Source organism: Felis catus, chromosome B4 (assembly GCF_018350175.1).
Source record: "Felis catus isolate Fca126 chromosome B4, F.catus_Fca126_mat1.0, whole genome shotgun sequence".
NCBI classification, from domain to species: Eukaryota; Metazoa; Chordata; class Mammalia; order Carnivora; family Felidae; genus Felis; species Felis catus.
Genome location: NC_058374.1, coordinates 71169007 through 71191668, shown reverse-complemented (window position 1 = coordinate 71191668; position 22662 = coordinate 71169007). Strand labels below are relative to the sequence as shown.

Sequence of the window (22662 nt, the reverse complement as noted above, 5' to 3'; positions counted from 1 at the left end):
CCTAAATTTTGTTTAAGTTTATCTATTTATTTAGAGACAGAGAGAGAAAACACACACACACACACACACAGCAGGGAGGAGTAGAGAAAGAGGGAGACAGAGAGAATCCCAAACAGGCCTTGTGATAACAGCGAGGAGCGCTCCTTGGGGCTTGAACCCATCAACCGTGAGATTATGACCTGAGCCAAAATCAAGAGTTGGACACTTAACCTACTGAGCCACCCAGGTGCCTCTCCCCAAAAAACTCACTTACATAATTTTGTTTGATATGGGTTTCAGTCTTACCTAAAAGAATGTGGTTATCTTACACCTTGAGTAGGTGTGTAGTGTAATGGGAAGAAGGTAGACATTTTGGAAGTAGACATGCCTGGGTAATAATCCTGCTTTGCCACATACTCTGAGATAGACAACCTTGTCTGAAATATTTGGCTGATAATATATACCATATAGACCACAGTGAAGATTAAATGAAATAATAGAAGTAAAACATCTGATATCTCCTGGCACATCTATTATCTTCCTAATAGATCTTTAAGTTTCATTCAGGCAGATAGCAGCTCTAGTGAAAGGCCTCACATTTTATAATAAATTCCTATACTTCACCACAATTTTAATTGAAAAATATCATATGCTGAGTCCATGACTTTTATTTAGTATCTCTTAAACATATTTTGTGGGTCCAGTTTGTACAATGGGTCTAATACTGTCAGAATAACATTGTGTTAAATATATTCTGTTAAATAATATTCTGTTAAATAGAATTCTCTGAAGAGAAAAAAATATTTTCGAATTTCAACAAATTGGCACTTCAAGCAATATTTAATTCATCTTTTCAGCAAACATTTGCTGTCTACCATAGGAACAGCTAAGAGAACATCATCCCTGCTCATCCTGTGTAGAAAAAGACAGGCAGGTAAACATACTATCATTATGGTATAGAAACTAAAGAAGAAGGTATCCCATGAGAAACAGTATAGAAACTAAGGAAGAAGTAGCCCATAAGAACACAGAAAACTGAACCACTAATTTTGCCTAAAGGTATAGAAGGATTCACAAAAGTAACAGGTGATATAACAAGATTACTAGGAAAATAACTTTCACCATCACAAATAGTGCTTGTTTTAATGCCATTTTACTTGTATATTACTTGACATTAATTTGTGTTCTGCTCTATGAATCCACAGGTATCTTTGTGTATGAATGTCTTGTCCCAAAATAGGTTTACTACCTTTAAGAGAGACACATCCAGAGAAGCTAAAAAGAGTTTCCTTTAATTCCAAAATACCAGGGCACCTGGGTGGCTCAGTCAGTTAAACGTCTGACTTCAGCTGTGGCCATCATCTCGTGGTTTGTGAGTTCAAGCCCTGCATCAGGCTCTGTGCTGACAGCTCAGAGCCTGAAGCCTGCTTCAGATTCTGTGTCTCCCTCTCTCTCTGCCCCTCCTCTGCTTGCTCTCTCTCTCTCTCTCTCTCTCTCTCTCTCTCAAAAATAAATAAACATAAAACAAAATTTAATTCCAAAATATCATTATAGCATAGAATTTTTTCCTAGAATATTTGTAAAACATAATGGAAAAGTTAAAGGGCTTCTTAGACCTTTAAGAATGTCTAGATACTAAGTTATAGACACTCTAAAAATAATTGACATTAATTTTGTCACATAACTGACCTATGTTACAATACACCATTACTGAAAAAGCATTAATCAGAAATTTACTTGAATCTGCAAAACCAAAGTATTTATTATTTCCCGAGAGTTTCTCTTCAAGATTTAACAACAAGAAAAGAAAAATCTTGGTGCACATGGCTGGCTCAGTCAGAGCATGCAACTCCTGATCTTGAGGTTGTGAATTTGAACCCCACACTGGGTGCAGAGATTGCTCAAAACTAAAATCTTTAAAAAAAGAAAAGAAAAGAACAATCTTATTTTGATATGAGTGTGGGTGGTTATCTGGGTTCACACAAGAGCTGTGTTTTCCTAAGACTGATGTTTCATAGAAGTCAACCCACATATGTGCCTTTGTAAAACATACACACAAGCACGTGCACTGAATTTTGGGTGCCCATAGAGAAGTCTGAAATCTTGAACATCAGTTTCATACCCACAAACACCTGGATCTCCTGAAGTTCATAAAAAATGCAATTGAGGCCCTATGGAGAGCCTGGGTGGCTTGGGGTCAGGTTGTGATATCACTACTCGTGAGTTCGAGCCACACGTTGGGCTCTGTGCTGACAGCTCAGAGCTTAGAGCTTACTTCTAACTCTGTGTCTCCCTCTCTCTGCCCCTTTCCCACTCACATTCTCTTTCTCTCAAAAATAAATAAATGTTAAAAGAAATTTAGAAAAAAATGCATTGAGGCCCATTATCTTTCACTTCTTTATAGTTGTTGCCATGAAAAAGATAATCAAGATCATAGACCCACATCCATATGGCCATACTCACAGCTGGCTCAACCAATGTAGTACCCTATGGCCTCAGAGCTGACACTCTAGAAATGTGCAGAATAAGATAAAGTACCATAAAAATGTATCTATCTAGAAGGGGTCCAAATCCCCTCACTTCCCTACTAAAGAAATACAATATTTAATAACTCAGGAGCCTTGAAAATAATATCACTTGAAGTATTAAAAAAAGAATTAAAATGGGAACCAGGAAATGTGGGTTTTAGTCAAGTCTTCCACCACTAAATCTGTTATCACCTTTGATGAGTTCATTAACCTCTACATCTTCAGGGACCCAATGTGTTTTTGTAAACTTTAGGAGACCCAGGCATTTGCAGGCATAAAATTGATATTCCAAATTTCATGATTTCTCCATGGGCACCTACGTTTCACTGCATGTACTTATGTGTATTTTTACTACAGCACAGAATGTCTTCATGTGAAAAATAACAATATTGGACACACACAAAAATAAGTCTATTTAATCCCTAAAGTTTTATCATGCTAAATAATTTATATCAAGTGGTAATGAATGCAAATTTTATTCATTTTGTGTCTTCATACTTTTTATAGAGAGATAAATGTGGTGAAGGTTTAACTCATTTATTTGTTTCTGGGTGTTCAAGACAAATTTGTTTTATATTTTTGAGTAAGCAAAAATTTCCTCCTGCTCTCTTATGATTGTGAGGACAATACAGCAGGCAAAATGTGTGAAATTGCATATCTGCAGAATAAAGAATGCTTGCTGCATATTTTTCTATAGGAATGCATTCATTCCACTTGGCAAATACACCTTTAATTACACGCTGGTAAGAGCTAGAGAGCTAGAACATCTGAAAATTACACAGTAGATAATCATAGGTTTTCTTTTTCTGCTTTTTTTCTTCTTCTAATTTTATTTTACTGTATTTACTCAACAGCCTTTATCTGGGAAATGCAAGCTTAGATCTTTTCCATATAGAAAAAGACCACATGGGGCACCTGGGTGGGTCAGTTGGTTAAGCATCCAACTTCGGCTCAGATCATGATCTCATGGCTCCTGAGTTTGAGCCCCGTGTTGGGCTCTGTGCTGACAGTTCAGAGCCTGGAGCCTGCTTCAGATTCTGTCTCTTTCTCTCTCGGCCTCTCCGCTGCTCATGCTGTCTCTCTCTCAAAAATAAATAAATATTAAAAAAGAAAGAAAGAAAAGAAAGAAGGAAGGAAGAAAGGAAGGAAGGAAGGAAGGAAGAAAAGGACCACAAAATGGTTAGGATGGCATCACAACTCTTTCTAGAATTCAGCATCAGCCTATGAATTCCGTGCTATAATGATACATATTTCAATTTAACCACCCAGTCACGATTATGATAATTGACAGAATCAATGCTGTTGGGTCAGACATTCCTTCTGAAATATCATAAGGGGAAATGAAATACATCTTACAGTGGAGCCTGCCACCAATCAAGCTTTAGAATCAAAAATCAGAAAAACCTGCAATAAATAGACTCAGAAGTAGGCAGAGGCCCCTGGTCTTTTTTTTCCTCTAGCAAAATAAAGGAACAAGAAAGGAAGTAAAAGCTTGGCACAGACTGTGTCTACACCACTCCATAGAAAGTAAATTATTAGGTTAACTATTGAACAACGGGTTCAACAAGCCCTCCTCCCCCCATGTAGCTAGTGACTTAACCAGTACATTGTGACCTCATGTTGCCTCTCCTGTTACAATTCAGTGTCTTTGGCTTCATGTTAACCCTGTGTTCTCAATTTATACAGCACATCACAGAGAATTATGGAAACCCCATTGGCTTTGCTAGAGTGATATGTTGAGAGTTATTTCCAGTTGAGGGAACAAATGACAAGGAAAAAGAAAATGATGGAAATAAATAACAGGTGGAGAGGTGTTATGAAGGTATGCAGTTCCTTTAAAATATTATGGACATACATATCTCTCTAATCCCTATTTCTCACCCCATTAAAAAAGACATCAAAATCTGAACTGAGACCATAAAAGCAATATTAAAATGTTAAGATTTAAGGAACAGGTACCTAATTAAAAATAGAAGAAGGCCATGGTGTGTGTGTGTAGGGGGGGAGGGTATAAGTGAAGGTAGCTTGTAAATTAGAAAACAGGCATCTGTTTAAAAGTTTATTTTACTTTTCAGTAAATAAAATGAAAACAATATGTCAGCACTTACTTTTATGTACTTTCTATTCCAGACAGGAAATTTGACTCACTCAAACGCTTAGAACCAATTATACATACGTGGATAGAAGTGAGAATCTATTTGGATAGCTTTATCTGCAAGTTTTAAACACTGTGAGGGTGCAAACAAACTCATCATAGAGATGTCCTTGAAAGGAGAAACCTTTGTCCCTGTATTTTCAGGCCAAATAAGCTCAAGCATATACCTGTTCTCTAAGTACACATTTTCAAGTGAGGTAAATCAAAAGTGGACATAAAGTCTCCTTACATCCCTGTTTTTCAAAATAGCACCATCACTCATGAGATAAACTAAGTGGCTCTAAATTTACTTCATGAAATTCATCTCTCTAAAGAATAAAGTTCTTGTGCTTGCATTAATACAGCCAATGTAAGTAAGTTTTATGCTAGTGGGGAATAAAGAAATAATTCACAGTCTGAGTCTGAGTTTAGGAAAAAATGTATTTTTATTTATTCTGCATTGACAAGTGGAATCAACCAATGTGAAGAATTGTGTCCCTTCAAAGAAGAGTGTCCCTTCGGAAATACTCTATGAAATTGTGCTCATATGTTAATGTAATTTATAGTCTGAAAAATAAAAGGTGCTTAAAAAAAACTCACAAGAATGATGTAGTTCCTTGTCAGTCAACTCTAAAATATTTAAATAGTTTTTGGGGTGCCTGGGTGGCTCAGTTGGTTAAGCATACGACTTTAGCTGGGGTCATGATCTCAACGGTTCGTGGTTTCGAGCCCCGTGTCTGGCTCTGTGCTGACAGCTCAGAGCCTGGAGCCTGTTTGGGATTCTGTGTCTCCCTCTCACTCTCTCTGCCCCTCTCCTGTTCATGCTCTCTCTCTCTCTCTCTCTCAAAAATAAATAAACATTAAAAAAATTAAATAGTTTTCACTGCCTTCAGAAATGGAAGAGTTTCTTAGTTGCTGTCTAAATTTATAAAAATCCTAAGCTCATTCCAGTATTCCAGCCACTTAAAGCCATAAATTCACATTTTTCTTTTGCCAAGTTGGAACACCAAATGGAAGTAAACAAATGTACATATTCTTCACAATCATACGAAGGGAGTATCTCCTAACTCATTCTTCTCCCAAAGGGAATTTTTATCTTTACTCATTGCACTTTTAAAATGTAACTCTTCCTGACAGGAATATATCCCCCTAACCAGCTTGTTATCTTTTCGGGTGAGGTCAATGCCTCTGATGGAGATCCGTGAGTTTACTTTCCCAAGAGTAGAATAAAAGGCACATTTTCCACCCAAATTGTTTTTCCTAACACTTGAGAACCATAAGAATTTTTCTTCTAACCCATCATTTATTCCTGTTAAAAAGGAGCACATTAGAACCGGTGTTTGTATTCATTTAAATGTGGACTTTTGAAAGGCCCTTTATCTTCTCAAATGCTACAGAATCCATTGTGCTCCTTAATGGCCGAAAGAGCTCGGGCAGCTGGGATAGTTCTGTGTTCTTTCATAGCTACTAGTTTCCAAATAACTGCAATTTGTTCTAAACCCTTCATGGACTTCAGGGTATGTGAAATTATAATTATACCATTTTGCATAAAACTAATATATATCAGATTTCGGAGGAAAGAGTGCTAGCATCACATCTCTCAGGTACTTTACTTTCAATAACGGTGACAATATTAATACATCACTTTAAAGTATATTTAGTTCATGATGGATACTTCATTTTTCAAAAAGCTAATAATTAGGTCTTCAGAGACCTAAGAAATTTGGTGGATTCTGCTTAAATCAAATAACCAATGTGAAATGCTGGCATGTGATGGCAAGGATACGACTAGTTTCCAAATCTAGGGTTGACCAAACCCTCTGCTCTCTCAGCTGCACTTTTATCTCAACCATCTCTCCAGAGTTCTAGACTGGTAAGGGTGGTGGGCAGGAGGGGAACATAGATAAGGGGGAAGAACTGGGGGGTGGAAAGGAGCAGGGTGATGTGGAGTGTAATGAAGTGGAACAGACACCGTGCCCACTATCCCTCCCAGTCCAACAGTGTTTTGTCTGCCTCTCCTTCCTCCCAAGCTGACAACCCCAGATAACTGCTCAAATGTCATGTGAAGTGGTAGGCTCAACCTTTGGGCTCAGAATCCTGTATAACTTGCACACCAAAGGAGTACTTAAAAAAATCCTTACGACATAAAAACATCGTATAATAGTAGAATGTCTCCTCAATGCACAAGAGTATGCAAACAAGCAGATGGCTCTTTTAGGCATGCAGAAATCTGACACACTAAAATCTGAAGCCATAAACATTGGGAAAGCACAACACAGAGGGTTAGGTGACAAACAGAATCAATGGATTTATTCCCACTTTCTCTCGCGCTGCCCCCCTGCCTTTGGACACAACCAGTTGTGTGTCTCTTGATTTATCATTGTCCTCTATGTTCAAAACGCTGCGGCTGACGGTGACAGTGTTGCTTTGCGTGTGCGCAAGTGTGGCCACAGGAGGGCTGCGCGCCCAGCAGTTCTAGCCGTTGGCAGACGCGGGGAGGCAGCTCTTTGGTTTATGGCTGCGGCAGCAATTTTCACAGCCTGTTACTCTTATGGCTTTGGGCTCTTCACCTTGTATGCTACCTGACACCTTGACTCCAAACAAGTGACCTACTTTTCACGTCATGATCTGCTGTTGCTGTTTCCTGGCATTTCATGGCCAGGCTGCCTGATTTGAAAACGTACCTCTGTGTATCCTCATAACGCCTCTCCTGTGTCTTCAGCAGTTTGCTCTGCTTCGGTTCCTCAGACAGCTGATACTTGGGTGTTCTATTGTCAGAAGGGAGAAAGACTTCCCTGACTCCCCAAATGTCTCTCACAACGAGTCATAAGACTTAAAGTCATTCATTGGTAAGGCACCTGGCGATTTCAGAGTTAGTGTTAAAGGTCACCATAAATGATATATGGAAAGAGTAACCAATAATATGATAGTCACTATTAATTTCACTTATTCTAGGAGCTAGCCACTGTATGTAATTACTGGTAAAGCCCAAAAACTCCTGCAAGGAGTTTTGACTGCCCCATTTTACAGATGAGGAAACTGAGACTTCCAGAAAGGCTAAATAAAATTTTCCAGGATGATATATAGCAAGTGACTGGGCAAGATTCAAACCTAGAAATGTTTTGACCCCAAAGCCCAAGGTTGCAGGCTGTACATTGATAATACAGCCAAGCAGCCTTGGTCAGTCATTCACACCTAGCACAGGAGCTGAGGTACTCGATAAATGTTTGATGAGCCCATGAATGAGCACCTTGCTGTGAATTCATTTACCAGCTTGGCTTCCAGTTACCTGGCAGGTATGCTGAACAAGTGAGAGCCTGGACAAGTTACCTGTGGTAAGCAGAAGAAAAGTTACAGTCCAGAGCCGAGGCCTCAGCACCAGTGGGCTAGGGCAGGACACCATCCAGAGAAGCCAGGGAAAAATCACAAAATGACTAGAATGTCAGAAGGATGGCAATGAGGAGAATAGAAAGAAACCATCTGGCAAAGGTAAGGAAGTACCAACAACAGTTCTGAGCTAATATGGTTGCTCGAAGATGACTCCCCTGCTGTCATCCTTTCTTTCCTCCTTTACCGGCTCGCAGTCAGCATCGCACAGTGAGGCAGTCGTGGGAGTGAGATTATGACCTGGAGCGTTTCCCACTGGGAAATACAGCCTCCCATGTACACACCTAGACTAGATTCTTAAAAGTACAATTTACCTCACTTGGAGCTGTATTTTTCTCATTAGCATTACCTATTATCTCAAATGTATTTCTACTCCAGACTTGAACTGTAGAACAGAAAGATCTGTATCCTTTTGAACATTTATTCCAGCTCCATTATAAACATTATCTGAGATGCGCTACAACAAAAAAGAATATGCCTGAGAATCCACGGGGGATCTCTCCCCACTGTTCCAGTTTACTGTTAATGAGCTATAGTTGCAAGAAAAATATCACGGCACTGACCATGGTGGTGGGAGGAAGGAAGCAAAGGAAGAAAGGAAGGAAGGAAGGGACAGAGAGAGACAGGGAGGAAGAATAATCTTTAAAAACAAACAGAATGAAGGTTAAAGTGGATGGGACTTTACCATGTCTACAGCCAGGGAAAGTGAGCTGTGATTTAACAGGCCTGTGCTTTCGTTCCGTGAAAGATGGTTCAGGAAGAAACAATAGCCAGTGAGTAAGGGCCTTGAAATAAGCTTCTTTCAAAGGAAGTGAAACCAGCCCTGACAAGAGAAATGGAATGATAAGACCCACTCGGCTGGCCACGCCATGGGGCTAGAGTGTGAAGACATAAGCTGTGATGTTATTTCAGTGAAAGGAAAAAGAGAGATCAGGATGTGAAAGTTAAGAAGGAAAACCAGTTTAGAAAACCTGAATGAATCAGGCCCCGCCACCATTGGGAGGGCTGGTAAGGGTATTACTATAAGGGCAGCTGGGATGTGTCCACTGAGTTTGTGAGTCGGGGGACTCCAAGCAGAAGAATTCTATAGTGAGGCCAAATGGAATTGGATCTGGGATCCACAGTGACAAACTCAACTTTTTCTTTCTTTTTTTTTAAATTAATTTATTTATTTTGAGAGTGGGGGGGAGAGGGAGAGAGAGAAAGCAATCAGGGGAGGGGCAGAGAGAAAGGGAGACCGAGAGAATATCAAGTGTACCCACACTGTCAGTGCGGAGCCCAATGCGGGGCTTGAACTCACTAATTGCGAGATTATGACTTGAGCGGAAACCAAGAGTCAGATGCTTAATGGACTGAGCCGCCCAGGCACTCCAGACTCAACTTTTTCTTAATGAGAGAGCCAGGTGTAGTCATAGGGTCAAAGTCAACTGGTTTAATAAGATTGATCAGAAATGCCAAGTGCAAGGGCTAGTGATGACTGGGAGGGAAAAACGAAAAGTACATGGAAGAATCTGAGTAATGCTGACACCTTGCCAACCTAACCGTTGTGTCGCACAAAAGTGACACACTTTTGCCATTTCTCTCAGTGGTATACCTTCACTTTCCACTTACTGTAATAGATCCAGGGTGCACATGACTGGTATTAAAATGTGCCGTGCTGCAGTGAGTAAAGAGAAAGAACACGTGGGACAAGTCCACATGCCTCTGAGGATTCCACGGTCCCATTCCACTCAATTGTCCCACAAGGGCCATTTTCCATTGACAACAGGTCAAACATAACTAACAGGAAACACTGACAAGAAATTGTTCCAAGGGTTTTCTCTTTTAGAAGCTGTCTGTGAGAACTCATTTAAGAGAGACAGTTAAAACAATGTCTGGTGAAAGGCTGGAGGTAACAAAGGACGAGGTACAAACCAGGATCGTAAGATTACATCCTAGATTCACAGAGAGAATATTGAGGAGGCTCCTAAATATGTTTGTTTTTTTTTTTAATATGGTGAAGACTTTTTGAATTCCTGTATAACATTGGGTTGAGTCAACATTTAGGAAAATGTTGACATTCAAAAACTATGCCCCTTGAGCCAAACCATAAGAGACTCTTAAAAACTGGGAATAAACTGAGGGTTGATGGGGGGTGGGAGGGAGGGGAAAGTGGGTGATGGGCATTGAGGAGAACACCTGTTGGGATGAGCCCTGGGTGTTGTATGGAAACCAATTTGACAACAAATTTCATTTTAAAAAAATGCTTCTTAAAATGTTTCAATTACTGTAGAAGTGAATCTCACTAAGGCTTAAAAATGTTTTTTTTTAAAGAATGGAAAAACATTTTGAAAGACTGACAGTATTTCTAAATCTGATAAAGAATGCATGTTTATCTGCTTTTCTACAAAGGAATATTTTTAGATCTAGGCTGATTTCCTTCTCTTATTTAGCAAAGTTATAGGAAAACTTTGCCCCTGCCTATCTTGTCATGCATAGGGAATGTACAATATCAACTAACTGTAATTTCACCTTTTTAAAAAATGTTTTTAAGTTTATTTATTTTGAGAGAGAGAAAGAGAGAGAGAATCCCAAGTAGGCTCCACCCTGTGAGTGTGAGCCTGATGTGGAGCTCAAACTCACAAACCGTGAGATCATGACCTGAGCTGAAACCAAGAGACAGATGCTTAACCGACTGAACCACCAAGGTGCCCCTGTAATTTCACCTTTAAAACTACATGTGTCCAAATTCTCAGTAACTGCTCCCCAAAATTCAAGAGCTAAATGAACATGGAGAACACAACATCTCTTATTTTACAAACCTGCTATCCAAGCATTCTCTCTACGAACTAAAGAACTGTGTAATAAGGAGTATTTACACATAACAGTTGTGGTGAAGTAAAATGTCTCTCCTATGACATATATTTGGCTGCTAGTAACAGAGACTGGAAATAATGGTGGCTTAAATAAGACGGAAGTTATTTTTCTTGCATGTAAAGGAAGTCTGGAGGTGGGCATGCCAAGTCTGGTATATGAGAGCCACAACCAACGCAGACCACGGTTCCTTTCTTTCTTTTCCACTACCCTAATTTGTGTCTTTCATCATCAAGGTTGTCTGAGGTCCAAGCAGCAGCTGGAAGTCCAGCCATCATATCTTCATTCTAACAGGAAACAGGAGGGTCCTCACCGGCTCTCCAGCATGGTTTAAGGAGCCTTTCAGAAGACTTGCCCAACAGCTTTTCCATCTCATTGGCTAGAACTTAATCACATGGCCACATCTAGCTGAAAGGGAGGTAGAAATGCAAATTTTTATCTGGGTGCCTTGCCACAGCAAATGAAATCTGTTTTCTTGTTAAGAAATAAGAATATTGTGTAGTGCCTGTCAGTCTCACCAAAAGCATTATTAAAGCACTAAAAATATATATGATCCAATATAATTATTTAATGACTTTTCAACAGTCCCTTTTCTGGGATTCATTGTACTGTACAATGCTCCCATCATTAACATACAAAATGTAGAAGTTAACCCTCTAATTAGCATATCCTTATATAAAATTCACCACCTTAATCTTGCCTACCCTAAAAAACAGAATAGATACATTGAAGAAAAGTTTACTTATTTACTGTGTGTGTGTGTGTGTGTGTGTGTGTGTGTGTGTGTATGTGAGAGAGAGAGAGAGGAGAAAGAGAGAGAGAGAGAGAATGAGTGGGCAGGGGCAGAGAGAGAAGAAGAGAGAATCTCAAGAGAATCTCGAGACTTGGGTCTCGAATCCACCAACCATGAAATCATGACCCAAGCTGAAGTCCAGAGTAGGACACTTAACCAAATGAGCAACCTGGGTGCCCCCATTGAAGCTTTAATATAAAGTCTTTGTTATGACTTTGTTAGTACTTAGTAAAAGGTTAATTTATTTTTGATCCAAACCATGAGACTATAGTTTCCAGGCATCTCCAAAGAGTAGTTTAGGGTGAGGGTGAAGGGATTTTAACTCTTCCATAATCTCGCTTAGCTCCAGCTGCCTCCCTCCAAATTACTTGATATGGTTTTCTCAAATTTATTTCTCTCTCTCTCTCTCTCTCTCTCTCTCTCACACACACACACACACACACACAGCACAAAAAAACCCTGTTATGTAAGCTCAACTTCACAATCCCCTTCACTCTGCTTTCTCACAAAATTTCAGATTCTAGTCCTAATTCCTCTAACACAGAAACACTAGAGTAGCCTCTGTTGTGATGACAAAAATACCTAAAAGACATAGAAGATTGTACCCCATTGCAGACTCAGTATTAGGCTTTTCTGTGCACGCTGTAGAGAATCTTTTTAGGTGTTAATTAGTATCACGAAAAGACAGAAAAAAGGAAAGAGAGAGAGTACTCTATTTTCAAAATGGCTTGATAATATTCCCATTAGCCATTTAAACCATCCTACCCACATGAAGACCTTAAGAGATCATGACAATGAGGTTCAAGATTTTGTTGCTAAGGCATTTCTCCAAAGCAGGGTGAAAATCCCACTATAAATAGTACATTAAAAAGCTGGTTGCTTTGTGCTTTCCTGCACTTTTATTCCAATATGCCTCTTTATCATTATCAACAACTCTTATGAACCAAAGTGTTCCCTGTTTCTTCCATTAGAAAGTGCACATCACTTATTAAGATTACCTCCGTCTAGATTTCACTCAGGAGAGAGTAATAAAGAGATATTATTTGCTTGAACTGATCTTTAAACCCAAACTCTTTGTTCTGTTTCTTCGGTGACTCATTCAAGCATCACAGAGCCTGAGTGGAAAGAAAGAATCTTCTGTGATACACTCTATTGTGTTAAAAATTTTAGCAACCTTGCCAGGTGTTTATTACAGATTGTTGGGGATTATAATTACATGCATATAAAAGCTGCTCGATGCTTGATATTTATGACCAAGAGTTATTTTTCCTATTTGATTATTTATAACTCTAAGAAGATGTTAAATAAGACACAGCAGTGAACAGTGACATTGTGGCTTTATGAACCTATATAAGAAATCAAACGTAGACCATTGCTATTGATGTTTGGAAATTCAGTCTAACTTTATTTGCTCTGTTTTTAATGACATATTATTTTGAAACATACAGTATGTTTCAAACATACTGTATTGTTTCAGACTTAATTCTAATGAGCAGATATGAAGCCTAATATCCAGTGAGCACCTAATACATGTTAAAAGGTTTATAAAATCATATCACAATATCTCACTTGATTTTCATGACAACGTGAAACATTGGTATTGGTATAAGAGAAAATTGTGGCTCAGGGAGGTTAAAAATTTTTTGTTCATGGTCACAGAGCTTCTGTGAGGCTTTTTCTCCTATAATAGATTTTTTTTTTAATGTAGGAAAGCCCAAAGCAAATAGTATGGCTCTTTATTCTATAATTATCTCACAAAGTAAAATGAAATGATTTACTTTCATTGATTTAAACAGAGATTTTACATAAAATCGCAATTCTGAGTTCATTTGAAAATCAGAAGATATACCCTGAGCCCAAATTCCCAAAGAGCATCTATCAGCTTGGAGTTGAGTAACTCCCTTTAGATGGAGCCTGTGCTCTCTCTGGGTGCTGCAGTCTCCATCTGTCAGCTTCATTCATTTACGTTATCTAACTGCCCTCTGAACATGTTTCAGCCAGTGACTTCTAACTTAGGTTCTAAGCACTAGTTCCACCAAATTGTAAAAAGCAGGAATTCTAAATCTGCTTTCCAAACCCAAGATCCGTCTCCCCTCTGATGGTCATTGTCTTTCATCCACGGGGCAGCGCGTACTGGATAAACTGTCCAGTCTGGTCAAGGATGATTTACAATGTGAGCCCGTAGGGTAAATCATATGCTCTCCTAGGAATTTGGAAGTTGCATTTACAAACAACTATTTAATCTCTGCATGTGGCTAGAATTGTGACTGTCAATTTGGGAAGTGTAGGGTGGCCACATTCTGCCATTGGACTGCACAAGTAGCAAGATCCCATTTGGAGAGGGAGAGAGAAAGAGGGATACACAGATAAAGCCAGGCCCTTAAGATTCGTGAGATTCTCCTGTAATCTTATAATAAATCCTGTTACTTGCATACGTTGTCTTAAAATGGTTTCTGCCTCTTACAAACACTTGTTCTAGCCTTGAAACTTGCTGACTTCCCCTCTCTATTGCCTCAATTTCCAAATATCTGAGAGTTAAAAAATAAAAGCTGATAACATTTCATTCAGCCTGTCAGATGGGATTCTGTTGTGCTCAAATAAGTCTATATATTCATTGAAAACTGTAAACCATCATACAAATTATATTTTTATGACAGCTCTGACAAATGTTTAATACAAAGAGACAGAACAGATGAGGAAAAGTGGGAAAATACTCATGATCGGAGCAGAGGACTCATACATACAAATAATAGGAAATAAGAATATATAAGTTGGTAGGATCAACAGTAAGGTGCCACTGTAAAATCAGCTACTTTTTAAAAAGTTTTAAATTTATTTTTAAGAGAGACAGAGTGTGAGCAGGGGAGGGGCAGAGAGAGAGAAGGAGACACAGAATCTGAATCAGGCTCCAGGCTCGGAGCTGTCAGCACAGAATCTGGCGCAAGGCTCGAACCCATGAACTGTATGATCATGACCTGAGCCAAAGTTGGACACTTAACCAAATGAATCACCCAGGCTCCCCTAAATCAGCTAAATTTTAAAGAAGGGAGTAAGGGTTAGAGGACACAATTTTAATAACTGTCTGAGCAGTCACTTCTAAAAACATAATTACTGTAAAAATATTTTAAGAAAAATCTTACAATGCAGATTTTTCAAAAGAAATTCAGTTTAACTGCATAAAGAAATCAGAAGTGTTTCCAAACAGTAGTTTTACTGAGTGAATATATAATTTTAATTACAAAAGAATCATACAACTTGATAACTTAAAGAAATGTTCTTAGAAAACTGTTCAGCACCCTATTTCATAGTTTCACAGAGGACAAGTGACTTAGCAACATCAATTCTCACATGCAAAACAAAAATCATCAAGTCTTTTCAAATTCCAGAAATGTTTACAGAGCACTGGGATCATTATTATACCCCCAATTTTAAACACTTAATATACTGAATGAATGATTAAATGAATTAATGAGTACTAAATACATGCAAGATGCAAAAAGAAGCAAGATAAAATCCCTGATATCAAGGACTACACAGTCTAATATGAAGCCTGGAATGAGCTTATGTACATCTGGGACCACAGGAAAGAATAAAGAGGTACTAGAATAGACACACAAAATTCTAAAGGCATTTGAAGAAACAAGACTTCATATATAATTGAGATTGAGGAAAGTCTTCATGGAAGTTGCTATGGCTCCAAAGAATGGGTTCAATGTTGAAAAGCAGAGACAGCAGAAAAAGATCTGGGTGTATAACTAGGAGACTGAGGAATTGTCTTCCAGATTAGGAAAATAACATGATGGAGACAATATAGTGTCATGTTTAGGGGTAATTGTGTCAGTTTTTCTGAAGCATGGGGCACAATTGGGAAAGACTTTGCAGAGTCTTGGGTGCCAAGCTGAGGAGCTTGTGATGTGAAATGTTGGGGTTTGGGAGTGAATGGTCAAGAAAATTCTTGAAACATCTTCAGTGCAAAAAGGGTGGTTTTATTAAAGCACAGAGACAGGACTTATGGGCAGAAAGAGCTGCACTGCGGTTGTGAGGAGCAGTTGAATATATACTTTCAAGTTGGGAGGGGGTCAGGACAGCATAAGCCTCTAAGGAATTTTGGAAGCAAGGTTTCCAGGACCTTGAGGAGCCTACTTATTGTTAGGAAAAAGGTCATTTACTACTGTCTAGTAAAACCTTAGTCAGGAGACCCTTCACATGTATATCAGTGGGCCATATGGTTGGAGGATTGTGGGGAATAAGCTTAGGCATTCCCTGAGCCTGCACTGATGGGTTAACAAGGCAAAAAGAATTACAAAGCCATAGGATGCTCACACCCAAGTTTGGGTAAACAAGATTAGGTAAGTAGGTATAGGGAGGGCAGGGCAAAGGCCCCAGTATAGAGAGGGTGGGGCAAAGGCTCCAATACAAAGGTATATGAGGTAAAGAAGATTAGGTATTCAGGGCAAAAATGTCCTCCAATTTAGTACCATAGCAGAAAGCTGCTTTCACAGGAAGGAAGGACCAAATTAGGTAAATAAGCCAACAGGACTATAGCCTCTACAGGGTGAAGCTGTCCAGAGCAGAGCTAATTAGCAAAAGAAAGGTGCCTTGTTGACCCTGAGGTTGCCCTCTCTGTCTTATCCCCTAGGTTGGCTAAGATAAACAGACTGGACACCTGTCTGCCATTAACAACCATCTGCCTGGCACCAGGATTTTGGTTTATATTGACCCAAACTCCTAATGCCCTATATCTTCAAAACCCCCTTTCCCTCATGCCCATGAGTTAATGTTCACAGATTCATTGTCTTTTTGTGCAAGCCCATCATGTTTGTAAGCCTTCTGATCTTAATAAATATGGAGCAAGGGCCCTTATTCAGGGCTCTTGTCTTTTCCCGGACATTAGCCATCTCTTGCATTTTAATCCTGGGTCCACCTCTCTTGCTGGACAAGAGAGAACTTTAGACCCAGAGCCTATGACAGAGGATGATTGGTAACCTATATCTTGGGTGAAGTGGGTAGAGATAAAGGAAGTTTCCAAAGGGATTTTTTACAGGATCCCTGAGTTCAAGCTAATTTCAAGCTAAGGTTGCCTTTTACCTCTAGCAAAGTATTAACATGGAGGTAGCTGAGCTCCTTGAGAAAGCTCACTCTGCCTGTCTCAAGTACTTGTCAATGGGTTGCAAATTGTAAGGAAGTTTAATTTTTTTCTTTTGCCTGTATTCTCCACAGCACTTGGACCATATTCTGTAGGTAGTGGGGGGAGGCTTTAATAGTCAGCATGCAGAAGATTGAACAGTCAGAAAAGGATTTCAAGAAATAAATGTCAGGGGTGCCTGGGTGGCTCAGTCAGTTGAGCATCTGACTCTCAATTTTGGCTCAGGTCATGATGCCAGGGTCATGGGATCAAGCCCCACTTCAGGCTCGGCACTGGGCATGGAGCCTGCTTCAGATTCTCTCTCTCCCTCTCCCTTTGCCTGTCTGCCCTGCTCACACACTCTCTCTAAAATGAAACTTAAAAAAATAAAAAAAAATAAAAAAAGAGAGAGAAAGAAATGAACTTGACAATTGAGTATGGATTTGTCAATATGAGGCCAGAAGAGAAAATAATACAAGGTAAGGTAAAAAGAGTAGAACAAGACACAAAGAAGGAAACCTAAAGGAGGGTTTTGCTTTCAGAATTCAAACCAGTTGAATCTATAAGATTTAGGAAAAAAAACAAAAAACAAAAAACAAAAACAGAGAGAGAGAAAAAAAGAAAGAAAGAAAGAAAGAGAAAGAAAGAAAGAAAGAAAGAAAGAAAGAAAGAAAGAAAGAAAGAAAGAAAGAAAGAGAAATTGAATGGGAGGATTTGAAATGGGCATAAGTAAGGGAACTGGGTAAATGAAATAATTTATTTTATTGAACACTAATTGTGTACTCTGTTTAACGCTTCATTGAATTCTGCTAAGTAATTGGGAAAGGTGATTTACCAAGTATAGATTGAATATAGAAGAACCGAGCCTCACAGTTCCAAGATCAAGCATTTTAATCATCATCTATGTTACTTTTACACCTGACACCAGAAATGTGGTTAATATAAGCAAGTCCTCCTAGGTCTGGAGGCAGTTATGTGGCAGATAAGAAGGGCCTGCTTTTAAGTAATGATATCATATCAAGAGACATTGAAGTCCAGAGGACAGCTAGTTTGCTAATTCATTTTTTACGTACGTTAGCAAAGTGAAGTAAAGAAGACATAGATGGAATTAAAGGTCATTTAGTCAGGATTCTCCAGAGAAACAGAACCAAAGGAATGTGTGCATGGAGAGAGAAAGAGAGGTTGATTTTAAGAAATTAGCTTGGGCTTAAAAAAAAATAAATAAATAAATAAAAAGGGGGGGCACCTGAATGGCTCAGTCAGTTAAACGTCTGACTTCAGCTCAGGTCATCATCTCGCGGTTTGTGAGTTTGAGCCCCGTGTCGGGCTCCATGCTGACTGCTCAGAGCCTGGAGCCTGCTTTGGATTCTGTGTCTCCTCCTCTCTCTGTCCCTCCCATGCTCATGCTCTCTCTCTCTCTCTCTCTCTCTCTCTCTCGTCTCTCAATAATAAATAAAATAGATAATAAATAAATAAATAAATAAATAAATAAATAAATAAATAAAAAGAAAATAGTTTGGGCAATTGTGGAGATTTGGTGAGCTTGGTGAGTCATAATCTGATGTGGTAAACTGGCAGACTGGTGACTCAGGGAAGAGTAGTAGTTCAAGTCCAAAGGCAGTCTGTTGGCAGAATTTCTTCTGGCTCTGAGGAAGTCAGTCTTTGTTCTAATAAGGTCCTCAATTAATTGGATGAGGCCCACCCACATTAAGGAGGGTAATCTGCTTTACTCAAAGTCTACCAATTTAAATGTTCATCTCATCCCCAAAACACTCTCACAGTAACATCCATAATGTTTGACAATAACACTCTGGGCACTGTGGCCCAGCCAAGTTAAGAGGAAAATCAGGGGTGCCTCAGTGGTTCAGCTGGTTAAGCATCTGGCTCTTGATTTTGAGTGAGGTCATGATCTCATGGTTCATGAGTTTGAGCTGCACATTTGGCTCTGTGCTTTCAGTGCAGAGCCTGCTTGGGATTCTCTCTCTCTCTCTCTCTCTCTCTCTGCCCCTCCCCCACGTGTGTGTGTGTGTGTGTGTGTGTGTGTGTGCATGTGTGTGTGTACTCTCTCACTCACTCTCTGTCTTTCTCAAAGTAAAGAAATAAACATTTAAGAAAAGACAGGAAATCAGTTTAATGCAGCATCAAAGAAAGAGAAGCAATGATGAAGAGTGTCAGAAGCCTCAAACATCTATAGTAGGTTGAATGGTAACTGCCCCCCCTGAAGATATGCCCACATCTTAATCCTGGAACCTATGGATATTACCTTATTTGGAAATGAAGAGATTAAGCAATGTGACCAAAGTGGCAGAGATTGGAGTGATTTGGTCACAAGTCAAGGAATGCAAACAGCTACCAGAAGCTAGAAGAGACAAGGCAAGATAGTTCCCTAAAGCCTCCAGAGGAACGGCAGCTGTTTTGGATTGTGGGCTCAGAACTGAGAGGAAATAAATTTCAGTTGTTTGAAGCTATCCAGTTTGTGCTAATTTGTTACAGTAGCCACAGGAACTAATAAAACATATGAGAATAAATATAATCGATTTTGCTATTAAGAAGGATGATGCTGGTCACATTCAAGAAAATAGTTTCAATAAAGTGATGTGAATAAAGCCACATGCAAAGGTTATAAGGCAGAGGTTCCCAAGCTTTCCCAGTTTATGGGGCCTTTTTTATCTCAGTAATTTTTTTTGTAGGGTTCATAGGTCAAAAGAAATACTGAACAGTTGATTAAGTAGTCAGTTCCAAACAACTTACTCAGTATTTGTGTACTAGCAACTCAGTAGCTGTTTGAAAAATACATAAAAATTAAAAAAATATTTGATTTTAGTTTTAAATAATCACAATCACTTACTAATGGGATACATGCACCTATTACACATTACACAACTTCCTAAACTTTGGGATTAGATTTCACATCAACTACTGTCATTTCTGTTCCTCATTGATTTCCAACCCATAGTTGCTTTGTATCACGGCAACTGCTAAAAATCCAGCTTTTCAAAGATATGACATTATGGAAAGGAAGGCAGGGCTATCTAATGTTAAAGCTGAACTATCTCGAGCTAATACTTTGTGTGGTGTCAGAAAGACGTCAAACACTATTGTGTTTTCCTAAAAAAATTTACAGTATTCCCCCAGGCATTCTCACTGTAGCTGGGGCACCTAGGCACACTTTAGAAACCATGGATTTAAGGAGTGAGAGCTGAAAAAATGTATATATAAAGTGGAGATGATATTTATATGACGTTTAGTAGAGGCTTAGGGAAGAAAAGCCAGAAGATATTCAGAATATTAGCAAAGCTATTCTAAAGTCATAGGAAGAAACAACAATAACAACAAAAGATGTATTAGACTACACCAAAATTTAAAACTTCTGTGCATCAAAGGACACAACAGAATGAAAAAGGAGCCTACAGAATGGGAGAAAATGTTTGTAAATCATGTATCTGATAAGAGGTCAATACCTAGAATATATAAAGTACTCCTACAACTCAAAAACAAACAAAAACACAAACAACCTGATTCAAAAATGGCAAAGAACTTAGACATTTCTCAAAAAAATATATACAAATGACCAAGAAATATATGAAAAGATACTCAACATCACTAATTATTAGAGAAGTGTAAATCAAGTCCACAACGAGATAGCACCTCACATCCTTTAAGATGACCACTATAAAAGCAAATCAAAACGGGAAATAGCAATTATTGGCAAGGATATGGAGAAACTGGGACCCTTGTGCACCATTGCTGGGAATGTAAAATGGTGTAGGCATTAGGGAAAATAGCATGGAGCTTCCTCAAAAACATTAAAATATAATCTAGCAATTCCACTTCTGGGTAAATGCCCCAAAGAAATGAAAGCAGGAACTCAAACAGATATTTGTACACCCATGTTCATAACAGTATTATTCATTATAGCCAAAAAGTAGAAGCAATGCAAATGCCCACTGACAGATGAATGAACAAAATATGGCGTGTATATGTATACAATGAAATATTATCCAGTCTTAAAAAGGAAGGAAATTCTACATGCTACAACATGGATGGATCTTGAGGACATTACTCTAAGAGAAATAAGCCAGTCACAAAAAGAAAATACTGTAGGATTTCATTTATATGTGATACTAAGATTGGTCAAAATCATAGAGACAGAAAGTGGAATGTTGTTTGCCAAGGCATGGGTGCTGTGTTGGCACAGGCAGTTGTTTAATGGATACAGAGTTTCAAATTTGTAAGATAAAAAGAATTCTTGAGCTTGGTTGCAACACAAGGTAGTTGTATTTAACACTACTAAACTGCATACTTAAAAATGGCTAAGATGGTATATTTTATGTATTTGGCCACAATTTTTTTTTTAACTTAAGGCAAGAAGTCATGATTTGGATCACATTAACCAAAGGAACAGGATTTCTACCAGACTCTGTTTGCCTAGGTAGCTAAAATATATGCAGCATTAGCACTCCACATATTCAATAAACTATTTCTCCAAAATTAGTGCAATGCCAAACTTTAACCGAATCTGAAATAAACATCATACATAATAAATTAGTGAGATTTCAGTGTATAGTGAATATCGACCAGAGATATTTTCAAAAACATCCTATGAAAGCATCAAAAATCCATTTTCTTTGCACACACATAAATATAGTAAAATAGAGGAAATTATTTAACTATATGTAGAAACACTGATGGGCAGTAAAAGTGGTCATTTTGGCCATGCTTTTTATAGCTTAGCAAATATTTTCCCTTCTCAGATTCCCTGTTTTGCTCAGAGGAACTTTGCTGTTTTGAAAACAATGCACCCAAGGCCCTTGTAGCTTTTACATCAAGCTACTGTACTGCCATAAAATAAGCACTTTCTAGTGCATTCCAGGGTGGTCCTACTCAACCTAACTGGACTTTCCTATTTTTTAGAGCTGATCATACCGTGGTCTTTTCTAAACATGAATATGGGAGAATTATTTTTTCTTATCAGTACTTTTGAGCAAAGCCAACATCCTTAGGCAATTTTCCCGAGTCACCAAGACATGAATCAGTCAAAAAATTGAAGATGAACTCTGCAATTTTCTCTGTGCTCGACAAAGCAGTCAAAAACTGGAAAATCAGAAAGAACTGTTATGTCAGGAAGAATTTGGTTAGAGTGAAACTCTCCCTACGTTTCTTAAATCCAAACAAGTTATAAAGCTCAAACTAAATTTTGCTTATTCCATAATATGAGGATCTGTTTGAGAAACAGAGCTTAGATAACAAGAACAGAACATAGCAACCTTGTTTGTTGTGATCCTGGCAAAGAAATAACTGCAAGCCTGATAGTTAATGACTGATTAAAAAATACATTGTATTTGAAGAGTGATTTTGTTAACTTGCACTTATATTATTGGCTGAAGAAAGTATTTGTTGATAAGCAGATTGTAATTTTGTATCAGATCAAGGCCCTAAAAACAAAATACCCAGTTTTATACCTAAGGAACTATAATCTAGGAATGGTAGAAAAGTAGTACAAAAGAATTAAAATTACCTTTGAGAAGGAAATATATGTTCATAACAGCAGAAGACGGAAAAGAATTTTTAATAATATCTGCTATCTTACACATTTATCCAAATAAATCCTAAATAATTACTTCATTCAAGAATAAACGGCCAAGATATAGCAGAGCGGTAATCATAGCTTGCTATGATAAATTGACCACAAAGGAGTATTCAAGTCAGCTAATTTACTCCCTTTAAGTGGCTCTTTTTGAAATGAAGAGAAAGCAAAACTTAGTCTCTAAATGTACCCAACTGAAAAAATAAAAGTTAACAGTCTGAGATTAATTCAATTTAAAAGCATGGGAGATTTTTGGGGCGCCTGGGTGGCTCAGTC

General features: G+C 38.5%; 1 long non-coding RNA gene across 1 annotated transcript; it reads left to right on the top strand.

Moving 5' to 3' along the window:
- Positions 1-4071: 4071 nt before the first annotated feature.
- On the top strand, positions 4072-5001 carry LOC109501968. The gene is made up of 2 exons (XR_006601272.1): positions 4072-4329; positions 4638-5001. It is a non-coding gene; the product is annotated as an uncharacterized LOC109501968 (long non-coding RNA).
- Positions 5002-22662: the final 17661 nt, after the last annotated feature.